Source organism: Lissotriton helveticus, chromosome 8 (genome assembly GCF_964261635.1).
Source record: "Lissotriton helveticus chromosome 8, aLisHel1.1, whole genome shotgun sequence".
In the NCBI taxonomy this organism is placed as follows: Eukaryota; Metazoa; Chordata; class Amphibia; order Caudata; family Salamandridae; genus Lissotriton; species Lissotriton helveticus.
In genome coordinates, this window is record NC_136069.1 from 703,697,741 (window position 1) to 703,722,040 (window position 24,300).

The following is a 24,300-nucleotide window of genomic DNA, read 5'->3' on the forward strand; positions in this document are numbered from 1 at the left end:
TCTGACTGACGCTGATCAATTTGAAGCACAAGATCGATGAGCTCTGACACATCCGTGGGTCTCTGGGGAATCTGCGACAACCCATCTTTCAACTCATCCTTGAGGCCTCTGTAAAAAATTGCTGCTCTTTTTTCAGGAGGCCAATTAGTTTCCACAATTAATTTATTGAATTGAGCAAGGTATGCCACCAGTTCCCTATTGCCCTGTTTCAAATCCAATAGTTCATTATCAGTAGTCTGGGAGATTGTTCTTCTGTCGAAAATTCGTAAGAACTCTTTCTTAAAATCTTCAAACTTGTACAGCACAGGATCATTAGAGGAGACCAATGGCATAGACCACGAAGCTGCGTCTCCACTCAGGTAAGAGAGCACGAAAGCCACCTTGGATTGATCCTCCTTAAACAAAATGGGCTTACATAAGAAATGGAGAGAGCACTGAGTCATGAAGATCTGCGCCTTATTGGGGTCCCCCTGAAACCTCTCAGGGGCTGCCAAGGGAATGGTGGGGGACATGGCATGCACTACTTGAGTGGTAAGGGACGATGAAGTAGACGGGGAAGGATCAAACCCTGGGGCTCTTAAACTCCCAAAATTAGGACTAGGACTTGAGGACATCTGATCAATTCTTTGCCTAAGAAAACTTGCCTCTTGATTAGATTTTCTAACCTCTTCCCTAGTCTCACTAAGTTGTTTCTGCAACCCTTCCAAAATAGAGGCTAACGCTTTTACATCTAATCCCTCAGCCATTTTGCTCAGACGGAATAGAATTGGAGGCACTTCAATCTGTCAGAAGTGTACCTGAATTCTTGGCTTTTCCGTGGAAGCTGATGACTTGAGGGAGGAGCCCTGTCGAGTAATTCCAAATTCCCTCACCTCCCTGGACCCGGATTTCTCCAAGACCAGGAACGGAAGGGAAAGGGGAAGTGGATAGACAAGAGAGACTGCCACACTGGTGCCTAAGGACTCTTCTTACAATGGCCCAACTGCACCTAAAATATGAAGAACATCATTAATACAGTTCCCACAAGAATTGGCTTCCTACACTACTTGTATCCACTAGCTGCTCAATTTACCTTACTCAAGTGTGGAATTTGCTGCTCTCTAATTCTTCATATTATATATATTAGGCTTCCTAGAAAAGTTCATGCATTCAGTTCAGTGTTCATTGATAGCAGGTTGTAGGATGAAGGTATGGAGGTAGACAGCAGTATTAATTATATGCATACAATGAATACCCCATTTACTGCGCTCAACTGGAATGATGACTGGAAGATGCAGGAAGCTATGAAGAATACTGTTTAATGTTCCAGAAGGATCTCTACTGCAGTTCTAAGAAATTTCAGGTAAGCCCTATGCTATAAGGCTGATTACACAAAGGCTAATGCAGACTTAATGACACAGGAGAGTTCTCAAATGATGGAACAAAACAAGGAGCAATCCTACTGCATAGTCGGTGTTCTGTACAGCTGTCAGGAATCTCTTGCCCAGGAACTCTTCAGACGTCAGAGTAGCTGCCAGGAAACAAACACCAACGGACTGCACGAATAGCTGGTACTAGACACAGTCTGAAGGGAAACCAGCTGAACGGTGAACTGAGGCGGAAAGAAAATGAAGCCTCAGAACGGACAAAAAACGGGACTTGCGCACGGGCCAATTAACTAACAAGAAAGAATGGCCACGTGTGCTGAGAGGCTCTTAATATTCAAATGAGTCCGAAAACTAGAACCAAAGCCCCCAAAATACCAATTACAGTTCAAAATACGGAAGCGCTGAGGAAGCGCGACCTTCCGATGCAAAACGACAGTTGAAGTGCGCAGAGCAGAGGGCTCTCGCGCACGAAATGGCGGACAGTCAGCGGAACACTAAAACGCTGACCAACGAATTCTGGTGGCACAACCAGGAAGCCTTTACATCCCATTTGACCACTGTTGCGCCACTCTCTGCCGCCAACTCCACATGGACAAAAACGGAGTGGTACATGAAAAATGACCGACATGAATCGTGTGAGGATGAAGGCGGGATCTGACACTCTAGTTGGTAGGTTGTTACCCTGTCCAAGTAGGGACTCCTTCCTAATCAGGATCAATAGGATCTAAGAGGCAGTGTGTGAAGCATTTACAAAAGGACACCACACCAGTTTTAGAAAAATACCCAATATTTATCTGTGTCAAACAAGACCAAAACAATAAAACTCCAACATACAATACTCAGAATATGCACTTCGCAAGAATAACCTTAGAAATGCAGTTGCATGACGCCAGTAGCTCCGTCCGGTGAAAATATTTTTCCCTACCTATGAAGTTATTTAACCGGAACACGTGTCTAGGGATATGATTTGAGAATATACGGGCACTGGCCACGAACTTTTGAACATTTTGAGAAATTAGAACGAAAACGAAGAATACCAAACTACAAACTACAATGACCATGAGGCAATGGGGCAATCCGGCAAGGACATGTTCGCGGCTCTCCTAACCCCCTGTGTTTTGTATTGAATGGCTCCCGTGGGCCATGAGCTGACGAGCTCTGGGAGACGCCCGTGCACACCGAGAGTGGTAATAGTCCTGAGGAGATGACGGTGGCATGTCAAGCAACCCCTGAAAATATTTTTCCCTACTGATGAAGGTATTTAACCAGAAACACGTGTCTAGGGATATGATTTGAGAATATACGGGCACTGCCCACCAACTTTTGAACATTTTGAGAATTTCGAACAAATACGAAGAATACCAAACTACAATGACCATGAGGCAATGGGGCAATCCGGCAAGGACATGTTCGCAGCTCTCCCAACCCCCTCTGTTTTGTATTGAATGGCTCCCGTGGGCCATGAGCTGACGAGCTCTGGGAGACGCCTGTGCACACCGAGAGTGGTAATAGTCCTGAGGAGATGACGGTGGCATGTCAAGCAACCCCTGAAAATATTTTTCCCTACTGATGAAGGTATTTAACTAGAAACACATGTCTAGGGATATGATTTGAGAATATACGGGCACTGGCCACGAACTTTTGAACATTTTGAGAATTTCGAACGAAAACGAAGAATACCAAACTACAATGACCATGAGGCAATGGGGCAATCCGGCAAGGACATGTTCGCGGCTCTCCCAACCCCCTGTGTTTTGTAATAAATGGCTCCCGTGGGCCATGAGCTGACGAGCTCTGGGAGACCCCCGTGCACACCGAGAGTGGTAATAGTCCTGAGGAGATGACGGTGGCATGTCAAGCAACCCCTGAAAATATTTTTCCCTACTGATGAAGGTATTTAACCAGAAACACGTGTCTAGGGATATGATTTGAGAATATACGGGCACTGGCCACGAACTTTTGAAAATTTTGAGAATTTCGAACGAAAACGAAGAATACCAAACTACAATGACCATGAGGCAATGGGGCAATCCGGCAAGGACATGTTCGCGGCTCTCCCAACCCCCTGTGTTGAGCTCCGTCTGGTGCTACAGCGGTGCTGAAAACAACCAAATCCAACAGTTTTGTTCAACTGCATCAGTGCAGGCCAGCGTCTGTGTCGGAAGACTTGTGAACTGTACCTTCAGTTACAGCTGACCACGACGGTGTGGGCCGGAGGCGGCGGTCATTGAAGCTGCGATAAGAAGCAGAGCAGTGCCGCTTGTGGTGCCCTCAGGTCACGGTGCAGGCAACCGCCCAGTGGTGGTCGTCCAGTGGCATCGGTGAGACCAGGGCTGCCGTGCAAAGCAGCGCGATGCTTGTCGCAGTGCCAAGCGGTGGCGTCCGTCGAAGATCAACAGTCGATGGGGCTGGTGTCGGTGGGCTGTGGCTGCAGTATGGGATGAGGTAGGGCTTTGTGTAGCTTGTGAGCAGTGCCCCCAGACCATGGTGCAGACCACCAGAGCAATGTCAGCTGGCAATAGCATAATCGATGACACCAGGGTGGCAAGTGAAGCAAGGCGGTGCAGAATGCAGTGCCCACTGGTCGCGGTGCAAGCAGCAGCTCAGTGGCGGTGGCAGACCTCATAGGCAGTGAGACCAGTTTTGCAGTGAGATGTGCAGTGGTGCCCTCTGCGGTGCCTTCAGGTCACGGAACAGCCAGCGATCTTGGTGATGGCATTGGATTACGGTTTCCCTCTTTGGCAACTGAGACACGCGGTACCCAGAGGAAGGTGAAGTCTTTGCTGTTCCTGACACATCTTGAACAAGGCATGAGCTCTACCTCAAGCCTTTGGAGAAACTAAAAAAAAGAAGCTGCTGAAAGTTCAGTCCAGTCCTTTCTCTGCCCAGACTGAAGCAGCCACTGCAGTCCAACACAGCAAAGCACACAGCAAAGTGGTAGGTCCTCCTCACAGCTTCTCCAGCTCTACTTCTTGGCAGGTTTCTGAGAACAAAAGAATTCTAAAATGCTGGGGTCTGGGCCCCAATGTTAATACAACATTTCTCTTTGTTCTTGTGTTTTGCAGGGAGTGCCTGTGTGCAGTCCAAACCCGTTCTTCCCACTCTGGCCCAGCTTCCCAGCAGGAGGTGTAGACAGTATTGTCCAAGGCAAACCAGGCACATTCAGGTGCAAGGAAATCTCCTCTTTCTCATTCAAATGCAGCCCTGCCCTAATCAACCCAGCCCTTACTCATCCAGGAGAAGCAGGACACACCTCAACCCCCCAGGGCTGTCTCAACAGAATGCACATCCCCAGACCCTGTCACTCTAAAGCCAGAAAGTCAATCCACAACCCAGCTGAGGCATCTAGGATGGCAAAGCAAGATAATACCCACTTTCTAAAAGTGGTATTTTCAAACAAACAACATCAAGATCATCTTTACTAAAAGATGCATTTTTACATTCTAAGTTCAGACATACTCAATTTCATTTCTCTATTTTGTCCCAGTGGGAAGTTATACATGGAACAAGTTACAAAATATCTCCCATTCTATCTTATGGGACAGATAGCCTTTCAATAGTGAAACATGAATTACACTGCATTTCACCATCAAGACATGTCACACACATCAGCACATGCCCTAACGTTCACATGCACTGCTCCCTGCCAATAAGAGCACCATGGGCCTACCTTGGGGGTGGCTTACATGTCATAAAAGGGGAGGTTAGGGCTTGGCAGGTGGGTGCACTTGCAAGTCGACATGGCAAAAACAACTGCGCACAGATACTGCAATGACAGATCTGAGAAACCTGCTTGTTTGAGCGGCCAAACCAGTACGCAGGCCCACTAGCAACATTTGATTTACAGGCCTTGGGCACACACAGTGCACTATGCTAGGGACTTAGCAGTAAATTAAATAAGCCAAACATGGAACCACCAACCCATAAACATGATTTAGCTGGCGAGCATATGCACTTTTGCACTGAATAGCAGTGGTAAAGTGCCCTGAGTGCTAAAATCAACAAAACAGGGTCAAAACAGGAGGCCAAAAAGCAAAACGATTGGGGGTAAACCCACTGAGAAAGACATGTCTAGCAAAATTCCCTCCCAGCCTAAAGCCTGGGTAGACTAATCAATAACTTGATGGACTTCCCTGCTTGGGGTGATAAAACATAGACCTGGCCCACAACAGCAGGGATACGTTCTGGTTCTATGCCTTTGCTGAACCCAGTTGAATCCCCCTGTTCATACTCTCAGGGGCCGCTAAGCTATCTCATGGTGAACCCTTCTCCTCACCTGGGGATCCCATTTGTGCAGCACCTAACTGTAGCTTGCTCACAGCAGTGTCCCAGCAGGCAGACAGTACATAGTGATGTGGCCCAGTCCACCCCTGGGGTGTGACTCAGTCCCTTCCCTAGGTGCACATCTGTCCCCAAGGACAGAAAGTCAAAATGGCCACTGACAGCTGTCAGTGATGAGAGCCAGGCCTCATGCCTCCCAGGGCTCTCTAACCTCTGTGGTGTTAGAGAGTGGGGGCAGTAGCCCCAGGTGCTTGGCACCCTTTATTCACTCGGTCAGAACAGGTATGGCATTATGACACTGAACCACCAGCCACCACCCAATTCTTCCACCAGGTCTGGGGTGCTATCCTGCAACTGGTACACCAGCCTAGTATCTGTACCCTGAGGCTGAGCAAGGAACTAAGGTGATCTCTCCCACACCTCCTCCCTGGGGCTTTGCGACCTCCCATCTGGAATGGTACCCCCAGAAGACAAACCAGTAAGGGCCCTGTTAGCAGTCGCCTCTTTCCCAAGGTCAGGGGGGACACCCTGGACCTAGCCTTCCAACCCAGGGTCGGTACTCTTAGGCTGGACCTGTCCTTCGAAATCCAAGATTTCCACGGGGGTACACCCATCCCCCAAGGGAAACACAATCCTCTTGATTTGTTCGAGAGTCTGCCTAGCACAAGTCTCTTGCCTCCTGTCCACCTGACAGTGTGTAAAGGCCCCCAGGCCAGAATTGGCCTCACCAGGGTCAGTCCTGGGGTGCTCTAACCTCAGAGCTGGCAACATCTGACCCACTGGTCCTTCCACTGGGGACTGCCTACTACACCCCCCCTTGCTCTGGACTCATGTAGCCTCCCAACAGAAGAGGTGCTGCCAGACACCAGTACTGGTGGAATCTGGCCACAGCCGTCCCCCCCCCAGCTCACTTGACACTTTGGCATCCCTTCAGGGGATAGCCTCTCAGTACAGACTAGGCCCCCCTCCCTGTGTTCCCTCATGGAACCAACCAGGACCTGGGACGGGGTCTCAGGCACCTTGGAATTCAGCCCACCCCCATTACCTCTGCTCAGAGTCAGGACATGGGACCCTTACCCATCCCACTGCACCGGGACTTATCTGGGTCACTACCAACCTCCGCTACCTTACCTGGTTGGGGAAAACCAGAGCTACCTTCTTCAGAATCACCCCCAAAAGTTTCTGCATAACCTCTGGATCCACCAAAAGGTCTGCCGCCAGTGCAAGTTCCCTGGGGAAAAATAACTCACACTCCACAGGGTGTTGGCATAGATCTGGAAAACAGGGACTGAATATATGCTCTCCAGCATCCAGATTACACAGCCCCTCACTTATGTCAACCAAACTACCCATCACCCAATCAAAAAGGTACCTCATATCACCCTCGCAAGACTGATCAGACAGTGCCTGACTTTTGTTGTCACTCAAACCATACTCTTTTGGGTTGTCCCATTCTCACTTACCAGGACTTTTTCTATAGGGGAACCCCTCTCCCTGCACCTCTCATCTAGAGTCAGTAGAATGTCCTTCATACCACAAGTAATATGATCCCCAATGCCAGTTTCACAATCCACCTCAGGGACACTGCGCACCACTGGAGTTATCTCACAATCTTGAACCCCCTGGTGTATGTTAAACCCCTCCTTGAAGCAGGGCACCAAGTCTGTGTGTGTGTGTGTGTGTACGTATCCCTTGTCACTAAATACCAACTTTTTGCTGCCACCATCTGAGCTGAACTCCACCCTCCCGGCTTCTACCTCCAGCCCAGCCAAGCTCAGTTCTTGAGCAACACACTTTTCTTTTTCCTAGGCTAAGGCTCTCTTAGCCTCAGCCCTCCTGAGCTCACTGGCAAACTCTTTCAGTCTCTTATCACGACCTACTCTTTTCTTCATGAGTCCATCTTTCCCATGTTTCATTCTCAGTTCCACTGCCCTCCTGGTACTCTGGCTGGGGATCTTCCCCCTCAGAGCCATCTGGTAGTGCTGCTACACAACATGTTTCCTCCTAACAAAACAGGCCTACCTCAAGATCCTGCCTTGTGGATCTCCTCTTCACAGGCAACACCCCTCCTTGCAAAATATGTGTAGATCCTAGATTGTGTAGATGTACAAGTGCCAAAAGTTGATTTCCATTTCTCACAGGTACAACAACTTAACAGAGTTCCAGTTCTCAATGATACTTCCAGAAGGCAAACAGGGAAAGACAGTATGTGGTACATAATGGTCTGCGATGTGGTAGTAGTGTCAAGCGCAAATACAAGTCCTTTCCTCACCGCTGCCAACCAATGTTAGAAATTAGGGTCTCTAGTTGGCAGGTTTTTACCCTGTCCAAATAGGGACCGTTCTTCCTAGCCAGCAGTGGTTAAGCGCCCAGAGTCTTTAAACTAACAGAAACAGGAGGGCAAAAAGCAAAATGTCTCTGGGTAAACACCCTGAAAAAACCAAGTCTTACACTCTTCATCATCTCATTAGCTGTTTTATTTAGCATTCCAAATTCATCCAAAACCTCATCAGGAGAAGGATCAATTCTAAGCAATGGATCTATACGGAAATCCAGGTTGGAGCTGAATAGAGACTTAAATATCTCAGGAATCTGTACGTTTTCCACATTCTCCGCGGCCCTTAATTATGGTATTCAGGCAAATCAAACCTGAATTGCTAGCTCTTACTTCTCATAGAGGTATAAGTAGTTCAAATACTATGGGATTATGATCACAATAGCTAGTAGGTAGGACATTTCCTGATTTTACCCCCTCTCCCATTAACCTTGATAAAAATATGACATCAATAATTGTTCCATTTCCCCACCCTATAAAAGTTGATTTACAACTAAAACCATGCCTTACTAAAGAACCAAAATCAATTAGATCAGTCTGGCCTAGGGCTCTCATCAACCGCCATCCTCTTTCATCAACCCCATCTGAGTGATTATATGGCACTTCCCTCCCAAAAGGATTCTAATTGAGGCAAAGTTGGCCTAGCTTAGCATTAAAATTGCCTCCAAATATTAAATAAAAATTCTGCTAACATTGATGAGCTCTGAATTCTAGGCTATACAGAACATTACATAGTGCAGAGATTTGACAGCCCATATTGACCACTGAGTTATAAAAAATAATAAAAAATAAATAAACATTTTGAGTTCCCACCACCCAAAACACCTGGATTCCCTTATGTTTGACAGGAACAGCTGTGTTTTTAAACAGGTTTGTTACATGAATCAAGGTAGATATTCCACCTTGGGCTTTCCGTCCATCACCACCAATTGCAGAAATGTGGAAACACTCATACTCACCCACAAAAGAAAGATTCACAGGCCCAGGTTTCCTGAAGTAAAATTACTTCATATGGATTGATCAGATGTAACCATTCTGGAACCATTATCTTTGAAACAATTCCTTTAACATTTTAACAAACAAACTTAAAGGCTGAGTGCCTAATTGTCAATGATTCCTAACTGTTATTTTTTCCCGATGGAATTTGTAACCAGCCGCGGCCGGCAGAGGGATTATCTGCAGGGCGGAAACCTGGGGAGGGGGAGGGGCAGGGTGGGGGGTAGTATTGTATGAATTACAGAGTTTTACAGGTAAGTAAACATTTAAATAAGGAAAACAAATTTCGTTGAGTGCACTGCATCCCCAAATGAGATGCAGTGCGCGCAACAAAATTCGTTTTATTTATTTAAATGTTTACTTACCTGTAAAACTCCGTAATCCATACATTATTACCCCCCACCCTGCCCCTCCCACGTCACCACCCTGCAAGTAATCCCACTGCCGGCCGCGGCTGTTTGTAACTTTGACAGTTCCCCCTTGGTGCTTTCATTTAGAGGGGTGAATGTTTCACGTAGTCAGTCCTTCCTATCAATGCTTGGTATTGAAAGATATCTGTTAGCAGTAGGGATAGAGGGATTGTACTTGGTGCTAAATGGGTGGTTGTGATTGTACCTACTTATGTGTCTCAGGTGACTGTGAAAAAAAACCCAGAGATTCAAGGCAATACCCTCGACTATTTGCCGCTGGGGGTGATAACTATGTATTAATTGCTTTGCCAATTAAGGATCTCTACAGTTAACCACAATGCTGTCCCCTCTCGCTGTTTTTTCCTGGCCCTATCTACCTTACCCTTCTGCAAAAAGAATATCTCTATGCTCCATAACATTAAAATGGGCATTTTTAAAGAACCAGTGACAAAGTTTGTTGCATAGCTGTGAAGTAGATTTCTTGAAAATTAAGTGTAACTCAGAGACCCCTGTCATTACAATTGCATATTGGCCTCATTCAGGGGGTAGGGGTACTGTAGGCAGAATAACCTTCTTATGTATACAAGTGCACAAACCTTCCCTATCCCCGTACTAATCCTGGTTTCATCTCCTATACATCTTACTACCAGCACTTGATCACTCCTTACCAGCAGGACTAGAATAGGAACTGGCTCAAGATCATTTCTTGTCCCTGCACTCTACTCAAAAAGTTTTAATTTAGTGTTTGGGCAGGGGCATGCCTCTACACTTAAAGCCCTTGAATAAGTTGCCTCAGACCCCATCTGGGAATTATTGCCATTTAGGAAGCCAGATATATGACCTATTTTCTAGGTTACATCATTAAACATTCATTCTAACCTGTGCAAACCACTCATGAAAAGGAGCAATATATTTTTCTATTTTTTATTTATATATTTATTTTCTGAGTTTTATTTAGCGCTGGCTCCACCCAGGGGCGTAACACAGGCCCCCGCAGCCCCAGCAGTGTGGGGGGGCCCGAAGCTCCAAAGGGCCCCCTCGGCTCCGCACTCTGGCTGTAGAGCTCCTGATTGAGCCCAGAGGGGGCCCCTCAGTTTTTGTTACACCAGTGGCTCCACCCAGGGGTATCAGAGCGCTTAACATTGTTAAGATGATGTTCAGAAGAATACAGAACAATTGTTTCAAACATGGTACACAAAAAAAGCATAATGAGTGCCATAGAGTCATTGGAGAGAGAGAGAAAGAAAGAGCAGTTTAAGAAGAAATAGCATCCAAAGGATGACGTAACAAATATTACTACTCTAAACATATGGTAGGTTCAGTGGTCAGACTCATACTGGCTGGTAGGGTGCGTGAGTAGGGTGGTACATTAGCTGTTAGGATGAGGAGAGGATGGAGGCAGGAGGATGAGGGGGTGGGAGGGGGGTGTATGGTGAATAGGGAAGAGGGGGAGTGTATTTGGGAGAAGGTAGAGAGTAGCAAGTGCAGTAAGAGAGGGATTATGTACCCCAGTAATTGTTGAGCAGGTGTATTTTAAGGTCTTTTTTTTAAATTGACATAGGAGGGGTTTTCTAGTAGCTTTTTAGGTAGGGCATTCCAGATGATGCGGGCCTTTCCAGAGAAGGAGCGGAATTGTGACCCTTGTTTTTTCAGAAGACGTTGGATGAGGAGAAGAGAGTTGGTGCTTCTCAGCGGGCAGGCGCAACCAGCTTTGTTAAGTTTGTTTGAGAGGTAAGGCGGGGTCTTTTGGTAAAGGGTTTTGTGCATAATGCTGGCAATTTTGTAGGAGGAGCGGCCTTCAATAGGAAGCCATTTAAGGGCCTTGAGGGCAGGTGAGATGTGGTCAAAGCGTTTACAGTCCTTTGTAAGCCTAGCCACTAGGTTGAGAACAGATTTGAGGGGGGCAAGGTACATTTCGCGAGTTCCGGGGATTAAAGCGTGTCCTACTGAATTTTCCAGAGGTCTAGAGATTGGACAACCAATTTGAAATCTTCCGCTGGAATAAAAGATTTGATTTTTTTAAGATGTCTGAGTGTGAAGAGTGCTCCCTTTGCCGAATTCACTTATATGGGAATTAAGCGTTAGCTTACTGTTGATGGTGATGCCAAGAGATTTTACTGATTCGGCGAGGGAGAGAGAGCAGTTTAGGGTATTAAGGCCAGCGATCCAAGTCTGAATGGGAAGCGGGTTGTTTTTAGGAGCAAAAAGAATCATTTCAGTTTTGTTTGGATTGAGTTTGAGATGATTGGAGTAGACCCAGGATTGGATCTTGGTTAGGGCAGTGTTGAGGTATAAGATATTGGAGTGGGATTTAATTTTGTAGTACAGTTGGGTGTCATCAGCATACAGGTGGTATTTAATTCTGGCTTGTTTGAGTATGAGAGTAAGGGGTTCCATAAAGAGTTAAAAAGAGCCGGAGAGAGGATAGATCCATGTGGTACACCGAGGGAGACAGGTGTGGGGCAAGAGAGGTAGTTTTAAATTTTAATTTGTTGGATTCTGTGTTGGAAGTCGGATGTGAACCAGTTAAGGACAGTGCCATTCAAGCTGAAACGATCTTTGAGTGCATTAAGTAAGGTTGAGTGGTAAACTGTATCAAATGCAGCAGTGAGATCAAGAAGAATGAGTAGGCAGGACTTCCCCTCATCCAGGGCGAGGTGGATGCCGGATTGTAGAGGGTCGAGTAGGTTGTAAGTGTCAATGTGTTTATCTAATTGAAGAAGGGCACATTTTTCAAGGGCTTTGGAGAGAAGGGGGAGGTTGGAGATGGGGCGGAGGTTGTTAGGGTCGTTAAGATTGGCTTTGGGGTTTTTAGGGATGGGTGTGATTTGTCCAAGTTGGAGGGAAACAGGGATGCACTCCGTAGACAGGGAGGAGTTAATGATATTGGTCCAGTAAAGGACGATGAAGTGCTTTTGATCATGGGCAAGGTAAGATGGAAGCGGGTCTTTTGTGTGAGAGGACGGTTTTAATTTGGATAAGATGTTAAAGACTGCTAGTTCTGACATAGGGTTTAAATTATGCCAGGAGGCATTGTTTTTACGCAGAGGTTTAGAGAGGCAGGATTCAGGCAGAGTAGATATGGGGAGGTATAGGGACAGAGTGGGAGGTAGAGTTTGGGGGGAGTGTGGTATTGAGGTAGCATCAGGAGGACATTGGATGCACGGTACCGCGGCGAACCATGTGAAGCGGACACGATCGAGGACTACTGCATCCGGGACACTGCTCCGTATAAAAGACTTCTTACCTGCTAACATACTATGTTCAATGCATGAGGAAGCGCTCTACATTAAGATTTAATAATCACCAGTTGCGAATATATGAAAGATTACCAAACTGAATATTCTATATTTACTTTTCAAGCCCTGAAGAAGTCCCTGGATGGGACAAAACGCGTTTACGGTTTCAAAAGTGATGCTTTCAAAAGCTTTTAAAGAATGAAAAATAAAGAAAAAATTGAAATTGAACATCGACTCGTCTATGGAACTAGATCCCTTTGAACTGCTTTCTGAGTCTACTACAAGTTGTGTTTAAAGTGTGCTGGGCTATTATGTGTCAATATATTGATGAATGCTAGGTTCGTTGAATCAGCTTCTAATTCAAGGGAGTATAGGGAATTGTGCTTCCAGCCCGTTGTTTGCACCTTTTTCTTCACTAATACTGATAGGGACGTTAAGACTGGTGCGGGCAAATTATGCTTTGATTCCCATTTCTTTGCTTTTTTATAGGTAGATGTAGAGGGTCTAAGGAGGGCAAGATGGGAGGGGGAAGGATGCTGTCTCCATGTTCTTTCAGCAAGTCTAAGTGAGCGTCTTTCGTTGTTAAGGTCAGAGGTAAACCATGATTTGGAGGGGATATTTTTTAGTAGTTTGGGAGGGGCAAGTTGGTCTAAAACCTCAGAGACAGTTTTAATAAAGTACTCCGTGAGTTCATTTGGTTTGAGAGAGGGTAGGGTGAGACGAAGTTGGGTTTGGAGTTTGGACTCAAGTGCGCCAGGTGGGATTTGCTTAAGATTTCTAGTCGTAATAGTGGTTTTGTTGTTTCTAGCTGGGGCGGGAGGGGTTGATGGGGAAATCTTGAACAGTATGAGGTGGTGGTCAGAACAATCAATAGGGTTGATTTTGAATAGGGATGCCAGATCCTCGTTAGCGATAATGGCATCAAGAGTAGCTCATTTGGAGTGGGTTGGGAATGGCAGAATTATTTGAGGTCGCTAATCTCAAGAAGATTAGTGAGAACGTTGATTGTGGGATCCTCGGGTTCGTTCCAGTGAAGGTTAAAATCTCCTAGGAAGAGATTTTTGGAGTTAGTAAGTAATGATTGCGTAAGAAGGTTAGATAGATCTTCAGCGAAGGACAGAGGTTAACCAGGTGGGGGATAGATATTGTGTATTCGTACTGGGGGAGAGCCCGTCATCTTAGGTTCTGCTCCAAGGTATTCAAAGGTTGTGTAGTCCGTGATCTTGGCTCAGGAGAGTTGGAGTTCTTTTTTAAAAATAATTGCTAAACCACTTCCTATTTGTTCAAACCATTCTTTCCTGATAATGGAATAACCAGGGGGGAGAGTAGGTCGAGGATGGGTGTTTAGTGGTCTTTGAACCAAGTTTCTGTTAGGAAGGCGATGTCAATATCTTCATTTTTTTGTTGCATGTCTAACAGCCGAGTAGCAGTTCACGAGCATGCAGGTCACGGGTTTAGGGTTAGTATTTGGGGGAGGGCATGGGTGAATGGCGGTGAGTTGTGGGGTGTCTGAGGGACCCGGGAGAGGAGTGGATTCTGCTGATCCCCATGATAAAAGAGATGTTGGATTGAGGGAAGAATCCTTAAGGGAGGACCTATTTAGATAGGAGTCGCAAATGTCAGCTAGGTTGGAGGCGAAGTAGTCATTCAAGTTGTGAAGAGGTCTGTGTGTACGGTTGAGAAGAGGGGATGTTTTCCAATGTTTAGGATAAGGGTATTTAAGAGGGCAAGAGCATGGAGAGGACCATGAGGGGTGGGTACTATGTTTGGGGATTTGAATTTTTTTTAATCTTCTCTAAGTCGGGCAAGTTCTGTAATCAAGGTAGAGATATTGCATTCAATGTTTAAAAGTGTCTGTGTTAAAGGTGAGAGGTGGGATGTGGTTGGGTCAGGGGGAGGGGAGGAAGTATGGGCAGAGTTGGCTGGGGTGGTCGGTTTGGAGTTGGGAGAAGGCAAGAGGTCAGGAGGGGATGAGGTTGGGGCAGGAGGAGGGGAAGGGGTATGGTTAGAGTTGTCTGGGAGGTGGTTTGTGTTCAGAGAGGGCGAAGGGCCGGGGGGACAGAGGTGGTACTGAGACTGTGGTGGTGGGGGAGGCCTGGGCAGGGGAGATGGTGAATGTGGTGTGAGGAGACGCAGCATCAGATTTGGGATGTAGTTCTAGGAAGGAGGAGAAGGGGCAGGAAGGAGTATAGTAGCTAGGGGGACATGGAGCGCTTGTGTATGTTGGGAAGAAGAGGTGGTTGACATGGGATTAGGGGTTGGAGCTAGGGGGGAAGAAGGAGGAATGGAGATGTGATTAGAGGATGGAGAGAGACGGATATGAGGGGGAATGGTAATTTGAGGGGTGGTGAATGAGTTATAAGTGATGAGGGGGTGGGTTCAGGAGAGGGTGGTAGCATAGCGGTCAAAGAAAGGGATATGGCATTAAGGTTTAGTATGTCCCGATGGAGAGGGGTTAGCATTGGGGAGTCAGGGGATAGCCATGAGTGGTCTTGGGGTTGGGGAGGTATGGGAAGGGGAGTTGGTATGGACAGCTGGTGGGATAGGGTGTTGAAATGGTGTTCAAAGATGGTGAGGTGGTGTTTGGAGTCTCGAATCAGGATGTTACCTGCTTTGAAAATGGAAATGACAATTTCACCTTGGAAAAGTGGGGATCGAGTAGTAGATAGTTTAAAACCGTAAGGAATTTTTACACGATCCAGCTACTGGAAGGTATTGTTAGGATAATCCTCTTTCATATCCCAACTGCTTGGGTTCAAACCCCTAAAGGTTTATATACCAGTGTCCTTAGGCAGTTCCTTTTTCCTAGCTTTCCTTGGCTTGGTTTCACTGTTGGCATTCATTTATTTTAGCATTTCCTTTTGACCACTGGTGCACACTCACTGTCATTCCATCAGTCTTCCCCAGTAATTTCTAAAGATCTGCTTCAGCTATGAAGGGGAAATTGTTAACATCACTGTAGACATGCAGTTGTTTCTCTGACTGTTGTTAGGCAGTATAGTCTTTTCAAGAGGGAGGCCCGCTCCCTCACTCAAACTCAGTCATTGTTCGGCTTGGTCTACCAAACGCGCCAAATAGTTATCCAATGTAGAGGCAGTACAGTATTTAACAGGGCCACCCTGAGCCTTTCTCTGATCTAATTGTTGCATACCTATTTTGCTGTCTTCTTAGGTTGGAAAACCATGAGCGGTTGCCCTGTCTCCTCCGGGCTTTGACGGGCTCAGACAGGCCCTCTTTTGGCCCGGTCTTTGCTTGGACCATACAGAATTTTGATTCTTGATACTTAAGTCTCTTGCTCACTACACCACTGGAGTCAAGATATCCTGGCTAAAGAAGGCTGCTAGCCAGAAACCGGTCCTAGGTTGCTTGATTCCGGTCCAGGGAAGACATGGCTTGGCAGTTCGGTCTGGACTGTTCCCATGAGGCACAGGGTCAAGACTGATTTGCATATGGCCATGTCTGAACTGGGTGGCTTGGTGAGCAGAATATCGATGGATTAAACCCATATCTGTGACTGGGGGTGAATGTTTTGCCATTGTGCAACATTCCATCCATCATCTTGTGTGTTTTGCTGTTCACCCTATGTGGGAAGGGTATGCCCAGACGTGCGTCCCTTGCTCCCTACGCCACTGGAGTCAAGCTATCTTGGCTGAAGAAGGCTGATAGCCAGAAACCGGTCCTACGATGCATGATTCCGGTCCAGGGAAGACATGGCTTGGCAGTTCGGTCTGGACTGTTCCCATGAGGCACAGGGTCAAGACTGATTTGCATATGGCCATGTCTGAACTGGGGTGGCTTGGTGAGCAAAATATCGATGGATTAAACCGAGATCTGTGACTGGGGTTGAATGTTTTGCCATTGTGCAACATTCTGTCCATCATCTTGTGTGTTCAACGTATTTATTTGTAAGTATCAATGGGGGCTAGCTAACTTTAAGGGGAAGAAAAAAAGTGACTCAGGTACGTCAGACAATACAAGGAAAACGCAATGTTTTCCTTTGAAAGCCCTCACCCACCGACCTAGTCGGTGGCATGCTTCATCATCGGGCCCACCACAGTGGCACCGAATGTGCCCCGGGTGTGCTGCAACGCCAGGAGACTGCGGAGCTGGTATATTGCTGCGTGTGCAGTGAAGGGGTGAGAAGTGAAAGTTTAAAAAGCTATACAAGCGGTCCCAGCACCCGAGGGTTAACAAGTGTTTAATAAACTGGGCCTCCGTTAGCTGTTTAAAAAGGCGAAAGGACAAAGTGGAGTGATTAATGATCTCCCATGTCCTGTGTGGTCTACATGTTTCTGCCAGTGCCTTTTCTATTATAAGCTGGCTTTCCTCAGGACCAAAGAGTTAAGTGAAAAAGTGCAATTAAATAATAAACTAATAAACTATATTAAGTGATTGTGTTTTTTGTTGGCTATGTGTCGCGCTCGCTAAGGCGCTGTAGCTGTTAGAGGGGGATTCCCTCAAGCTTGTCTACATAAAACACATAGGACAAAGACAAGACGTACAGGGGAGAGTCATGTTAGGTTGGCAGTTTTTAGAACTCATGGTGGCCGGCTCATAGGGTGGTGTACGACTTAAAACCGGCTAGGGTGAGCTCATAGCGATTGTATGAGGCTAGTGAGAATGTAAAAACAACCGTAGGTGGGTAGTGGTGGGCTAAAAAACGAAATCACAAGGTGAGGTACAGGAAAGTACTAGTTCTAGGTCCTCACTCTGTTATTTCTCTGTAAAAAGCCTCATGGGTCGCCTGGCAGAGAAAGAGACCCTGTGGAGATAAATGAGGTTCACAAGGCTGTCTAACCTGTAGGAAAGAAGAGTTTTGGCTTACCCCATGATGTTGGACAAGCGGTTTTACTCACGAGTAGTTCGGTCTGGTTCCTCCTTGGACCTATTCGTCCTTCCGCGGCGCCCGGTGTGAGCTGAGTGGGCCGCCTCGTTTTCTATTTGTATGGTTTTGTAAACTCGGTACACCTGTTCAGGTTAGAAAGAGGGAGGGGTGCGCGGTAAACGCTGTCTCATGTAGAGACTGGCTGCGCATGTGCGGAGGAGTAGTGCGCGTTGGCAGCGCATGCGCGGTAGACTGTTGTAGCGCATGCGCGGTAGACTGCTGTAGCGCATGCGCGGTAGACTGCTGTAGCGGTATTGGGCTTGCGCATGCGCGGTAGCGAGAAGTTCAATCGAACTGGATCTGAGATTTGCCGGTGTTCTATGAAATGGCAAAATTAGCTATGTTAGCTTCATTCATGTGGCTAAGTCAGCAATAGTACGTTGCTGTCGATTGAGACAGACATTAAAGGAGAAGAATGGGTTAGGGAGGGGGGACGTTCATGTAGGAGCATGATGGCACTGGTACATCAAGAGTTTTGCAGGAGTGTCTATGTGGCCAGACTGTTCCACGGGATGGAATCATTAAGGCCTTTGGTATGGGTGGAAAGACGGTAAATCCAGCGTTGTTCTTTTTGTAGTAGGAGTTTCTCATCCCTGAGGTTGTCAAATTTCTCAATGACGGTCCATGTGAAGTCATTTGGTGTGTGGTTGTGGGTCAGAAAGTGGTCTGTAAGCTTACTGATGTTTTTCCCACATCTTATGGTGCTTCTGTGTTCTGTCATTCTGGTGCGCACTTTCCTGGTCGTCATGCCAACGTACCGGAGGCCACATCTGCAGGTGATGAGGTATACTAGGTTTGAGGAGTTACAGTTCGTAAACTGTCGTTGTGTCCAGGTTTTGCCTGGTTCCAAGCTCAGTGTTTTGGAAGGGGATGTCAGGTGGCATACACTGCAGTTATTGCAGGGTTGGTGGCCAGTGATCTTAGGCAGGCCCCATGCATTAGTGATGGTGTTGTCTTTATCTTGAAGTTTGGGGCGCGGTCTTGTACTCACAAGCTGGTCTCTCAAGTTGCTTGCTCTTTTATAAGCAAAGCGAGGCTTTTCCCACTGCCTAGTGCCAGAGTTTATAATTTTCCAATTACGGTGGATGATGTTAGACACTTGGTTAGATGCTGTGTTGTACGTTGTTACACAGGTAAGCACAGGATCTTCTTCGGGTTTTTGGACTGTTTCTAGGAGAGCGTCCCTGTTTTGGTTTCTTGCTCTTTTGCAGGTTTTGTTGATTATCCTAGAGGGATAACCGCGGTCCCTTAGTTTGTGCACTAGGTCACTGGATTGTTGCTTGTAGTCCTTTATGTTGCTGCAGTTGCGCCTAATGCGCAAAAATTGCCCATAGGGCAGGTTTTCCCTCAGGTGTCGGGGGTGAAAACTATCAAACCTGAGCAGGGAGTTTCTTGCTGTGTGCTTGTAGAAGGTGGTGGTGGAGAGTCCTCCATTCTCTGGTCTGATATTAAGGTCTAGGAAGGGTAACTCCAGGGGACTACTGGTGCATGTGAAGTGTAGGTACGGGTCTAGTTGGTTGACCCATAGCATGAATCTGTCAAGCGACTCCTGGTTGCCATTCCATACTATGAGAATGTCGTCGATGTAGCGACGCCACACTCTGATATTGGTGGAAAAGGGGTTGGTTGGGTGTTGTATGTGTGTCTCCTCGAAGTGGGCCACATACAGTCCGGCCACACTGGGAGCAAAGACACTGCCCATCGATGTACCATTCGTCTGGAGGTAGAAGGTGCCCTCATATTCGAAATAGTTCTCTTTGAGAGCTAGTGCTGCGCAGTCTAGGATGAAGCTGCGGGGCGTGTTGTAAGTCCAGGTAGTGTTCATGAGGACATCGTGCAGGACCTTGAGCGTTGCATCTTGTGGGAGGCTAGTATATAGGGATTCTATGTCTAGTCCCACGAGCAGTTCAGTACTGGGATCAAAGCTGATTTCGTTAATTACATTTAGTAAATGTTTAGTGTCCTTAAGGTAGGCAGGGGTCTTTTGGACTAGGGGGTTAAGGAAGAAATCACAAAAGCGTGATAGCGGTTCTAGCAAAGACTTGATTCCAGACACAATGGGTCTCCCTGGTGGTGGTAAGGTGCCTTTGTGCACTTTGGGGACCGTGTAGAAGTAGGGAGTCTTAATTTCTTTGGGGCATAAGTAGTCCGACTCTTGCTGTGATATGTGATCATGGTCTTTGGCATATTTTACCATTTGCGTGATGGTGGCCTGTAGTTGCTCAGTGGGGTCTCTTTGGAGACGCTTGTAATTCCTAGTATCGCTGAGGAGCCTCTTGCACTCCTGGTCATAGTCTGTCTTGTTCATCAGGACTATACCTCCACCTTTGTCCGCTGGTTTTATGACAAGTTTGGGGTCATGCTGGAGGCGTTGGATCGTGCTTCTGTCTTTGTTGGACAGATTGTTGAAGGTGTCCCTCTGTTGGAGTTGTTCTACTTCTGTGTAGACTGCCTGTTCGAAGGTTAGGATTTCTACCGGGATGCTACCTGGTGGGGGGGTGAAGGTAGATTTAGTCCTCATACCCGTCTCATTGGGTGTGCCTTCCGCTTGTGTGGTGGTGTTGTCCTTTTTCTCAAAGAAGGCCTTTAGCTTGAGCTTTCTAAAGAATTCAGCCAATTCTACATGTAATTTAAACATGTCCAGTCTTGGCGTGGGGACAAATGAGAGGCCCTTATTCAGTACCTCCACTTCGTCTGGTGTGAGTTGTATGTCGGACAGGTTGAACACGAGGGGGGTGGGTGGTGTCACTTGCTGGTTCCCGCTTGTTCCTTGGTTTTGTTTCTCTTGTTGGAGCTCACTGGTTCTGCTTCGGGTTGCCATTGCACTTGGCCTGGGTTCCGTCTCTTGCCCCTGCCTCTCCTGGGATAAAAAAGGGTATTGTTGCTGTTGATTGCCTTGAAAGAAGGGCATGTTGCCCTGAGGGTACATCTGTGGGTATCCGAAGTATGGGGGTGGTAGATGCCCGAAAAGAGGCGGTGGTTGGCCAAAGTTGTGGTTCTGGGGACCTTGCCATGGTTGTTGCCAGTGTTGTCCACGTCTGCCTCTCCCTCTCGGGGTATTTTGTCCTGAGCTTGAGTTGCTCGAGGCGCTTGAGATGGAGCTGTTATCTGAGTTGTCAGATGATTTTTTGGCGGGGGTGTAGTCGTCTTCTGAGTACGGGTAGGTTTTAGAGTAACTGAATCTCTTCAGATCCTTTTCAAATTTTTTAATTTTTGTCTGGGTGAGGTAGTCTTTGTATTCAGCTATTTCGCGGTTCTGGTCTTCAAGTTTCTTTTTGATCCCTGTCACCGTGGTTTTAAAGTGTGACTCCGTTGCCTGGATTTCAATCATGATTGCGTCTGATAGGCGTTTTGCAGTTTTGATGATAAGGACTAGCCAGTCCCTGGTGCAGTGCCAGGCGATCTGGGCCCAGTCCTTCCGGAATGCTACATCATCTAAGAAGATCCTGGGGGCGTTGGTGACCAGGAGGCCAGTGGGGGCTGTATTGGTTCGTAGGTATTGTGCCAGGATGACTCCATGTAGAACAGTCCGAATCCTGTTCCTCTTCTTCTCCGTGAGTGAGTCCCAGTCAGTTGATTGGGCTACAGTTGCTGAAATGTTAAAATCTGCCAGGAGTGAGGGATCAGCTAGGATTTCGCTGATGTCCTCAGCAGTGTAGGTTAGGCCCATATTCTCGGCCATGTTGAGGGTAGTGGGAACTCTCACAGCTGCGCGCTGCTTAGTATTATTCAGATCAAAGAGAGAGAGAGGACTAGATATGCTAGCCCGTATCCCCTGGATTTATATGTAAGTATCAATGGGGGCTAGCTAACTTTAAGGGGAAGAAAAAAAAAAAAAAAAAACACACCAAATGACTTCACATGGACCGTCATTGAGAAATTTGACAACCTCAGGGATGAGAAACTCCTACTACAAAAAGAACAACGCTGGATTTACCGTCTTTCCACCCATACCAAAGGCCTTAATGATTCCATCCCGTGGAACAGTCTGGCCACATAGACACTCCTGCAAAACTCTTGATGTACCAGTGCCATCATGCTCCTACATGAACGTCCCCCCTCCCTAACCCATTCTTCTCCTTTAATGTCTGTCTCAATCGACAGCAACGTACTATTGCTGACTTAGCCACATGAATGAAGCTAACATAGCTAATTTTGCCATTTCATAGAACACCGGCAAATCTCAGATCCAGTTCGATTGAACTTCTCGCTACCGCGCATGCGCAAGCCCAATACCGCTACAGCAGTCTACCGCGCATGCGCTACAGCAGTCTACCGCGCATGCGCTACAACAGTCTACCGCGCATGCGCTGCCAACGCGCACTACTCCTCCGCACATGCGCAGCCAGTCTCTACATGAGACAGCGTTTACCGCGCACCCCTCCCTCTTTCTAACCTGAACAGGTGTACCGAGTTTACAAAACCATATAAATAGAAAACGAGGCGGCCCACTCAGCTCACACCGGGCGCCGCGGAAGGACGAATAGGTCCAAGGAGGAACCAGACCGAACTACTCGTGAGTAAAACCGCTTGTCCAACATCATGGGGTAAGCCAAAACTCTTCTTTCCTACAGGTTAGACAGCCTTGTGAACCTCATTTATCTCCACAGGGTCTCTTTCTCTGCCAGGCGACCCATGAGGCTTTTTACAGAGAAATAACAGAGTGAGGACCTAGAACTAGTACTTTCCTGTACCTCACCTTGTGATTTCGTTTTTTAGCCCACCACTACCCACCTACGGTTGTTTTTACATTCTCACTAGCCTCATACAATCGCTATGAGCTCACCCTAGCCGGTTTTAAGTCGTACACCACCCTATGAGCCGGCCACCATGAGTTCTAAAAACTGCCAACCTAACATGACTCTCCCCTGTACGTCTTGTCTTTGTCCTATGTGTTTTATGTAGACAAGCTTGAGGGAATCCCCCTCTAACAGCTACAGCGCCTTAGCGAGCGCGACACATAGCCAACAAAAAACACAATCACTTAATATAGTTTATTAGTTTATTATTTAATTGCACTTTTTCACTTAACTCTTTGGTCCTGAGGAAAGCCAGCTTATAATAGAAAAGGCACTGGCAGAAACATGTAGACCACACAGGACATGGGAGATCATTAATCACTCCACTTTGTCCTTTCGCCTTTTTAAACAGCTAACGGAGGCCCAGTTTATTAAACACTTGTTAACCCTCGGGTGCTGGGACCGCTTGTATAGCTTTTTAAACTTTCACTTCTCACCCCTTCACTGCACACGCAGCAATATACCAGCTCCGCAGTCTCCTGGCGTTGCAGCACACCCGGGGCACATTCGGTGCCACTGTGGTGGGCCCGATGATGAAGCATGCCACCGACTAGGTCGGTGGGTGAGGGCTTTCAAAGGAAAACATTGCGTTTTCCTTGTATTGTCTGACGTACCTGAGTCACTTTTTTTCTTCCCCTTAAAGTTAGCTAGCCCCCATTGATACTTACATATAAATCCAGGGGATACGGGCTAGCATATCTAGTCCTCTCTCTCTCTTTGATCTGAATAACAACGTATTTATTTGCCTTTTCACAAGTGACGGCATATTCATCAGGGCAACCGAGGTCAGCGATCACCTCCCTTGACCTTTGTACATCAAAAAAGAGAGTGACTGACAAACATACAAAAAGAAAAAACAACAACTGGTAAAACAAGAGAAGCACCACCCATCTCTTTCTGTTATTTCAGCGCAGGTAATCATACAAACATGAACTGTACTACAGGAATGATATTTACAAATTAACATGCCAATGTGGGCTGCACTATATCGGCCTTACAACCCGAAAAATCAAAGTCAGGGTGCAAGAGCATCTCAGTACCATTAAGACTGGAAAATTGACCACTAGACTGGTCAAACACTATCGAGAAAAACAACATAACCACAGAGCAGTGAAATGGGTGGTTCTAGAGGAGGTAGTGGGTGATTTCAACAATGTGGAAAAAATACTTGCCATGAAAGAGGCTTGCTTGATTTGTTCAGATAAGGCAGATCAAGTTGGCCTTAATGACCAAATTGAGTGGAATAAAATCAGTAGACAGTGATTGGCTTATTCCCTGGGACTCATGTAAGGTGCTCCTTTCTGGTCAGAATTGTTGTGTCTGCTAAAGCTCCACTCCCTTTTCTAATGTGAATACAATTTGTTGGGTCCAATGAAGATGTTTGGCATTGTGTCTGATTACAACTTTTAAATGTCTTGCTTACGGTCACCGACCTTTGTTGGCAATGTTTATGTGGCTTTGAGTGGTAATAGGTAAACCTTTTACGTTCCTTTTTTTTAAAGTTCATGAGCATATCACTGATGACAGAAATGAGTGGGGATACATTGATGAATAGTTACGCGACCCCTAGTTTAATAATGTGCAGTGGCATTGTCCCATTATTTGAGACTGGTTGGCGAAAATAGTATGGTATATTCTCATGGCCACAAGCGCCAACGATCTGTTCTGGTTGGTTAATTTAACAACATTTAAGGAGGACAGTTAGCACAACTACTGTTGTCTTTCCTTTAGTTTTTTTTAAAGAGAATAACAATGTGAAAAAGAACATGAACTATAACCGGGCCCTTACTTGCAACGTGGCAGGCCTACATTTTAAATGCTTTGTGACGTATTTAATAGTGGGTCGTGTTGTAGCCACTTGTACAACCCCATATGCTTAACTGGCAGTTTAAGATGGCCGCCGTTTTGGCTATGCACTTGCAGACGCTCATGTTGGAGTCCTTGATCATGTGACCACCGTAGGGACGTGATGCTGAGGGAGGATGGTC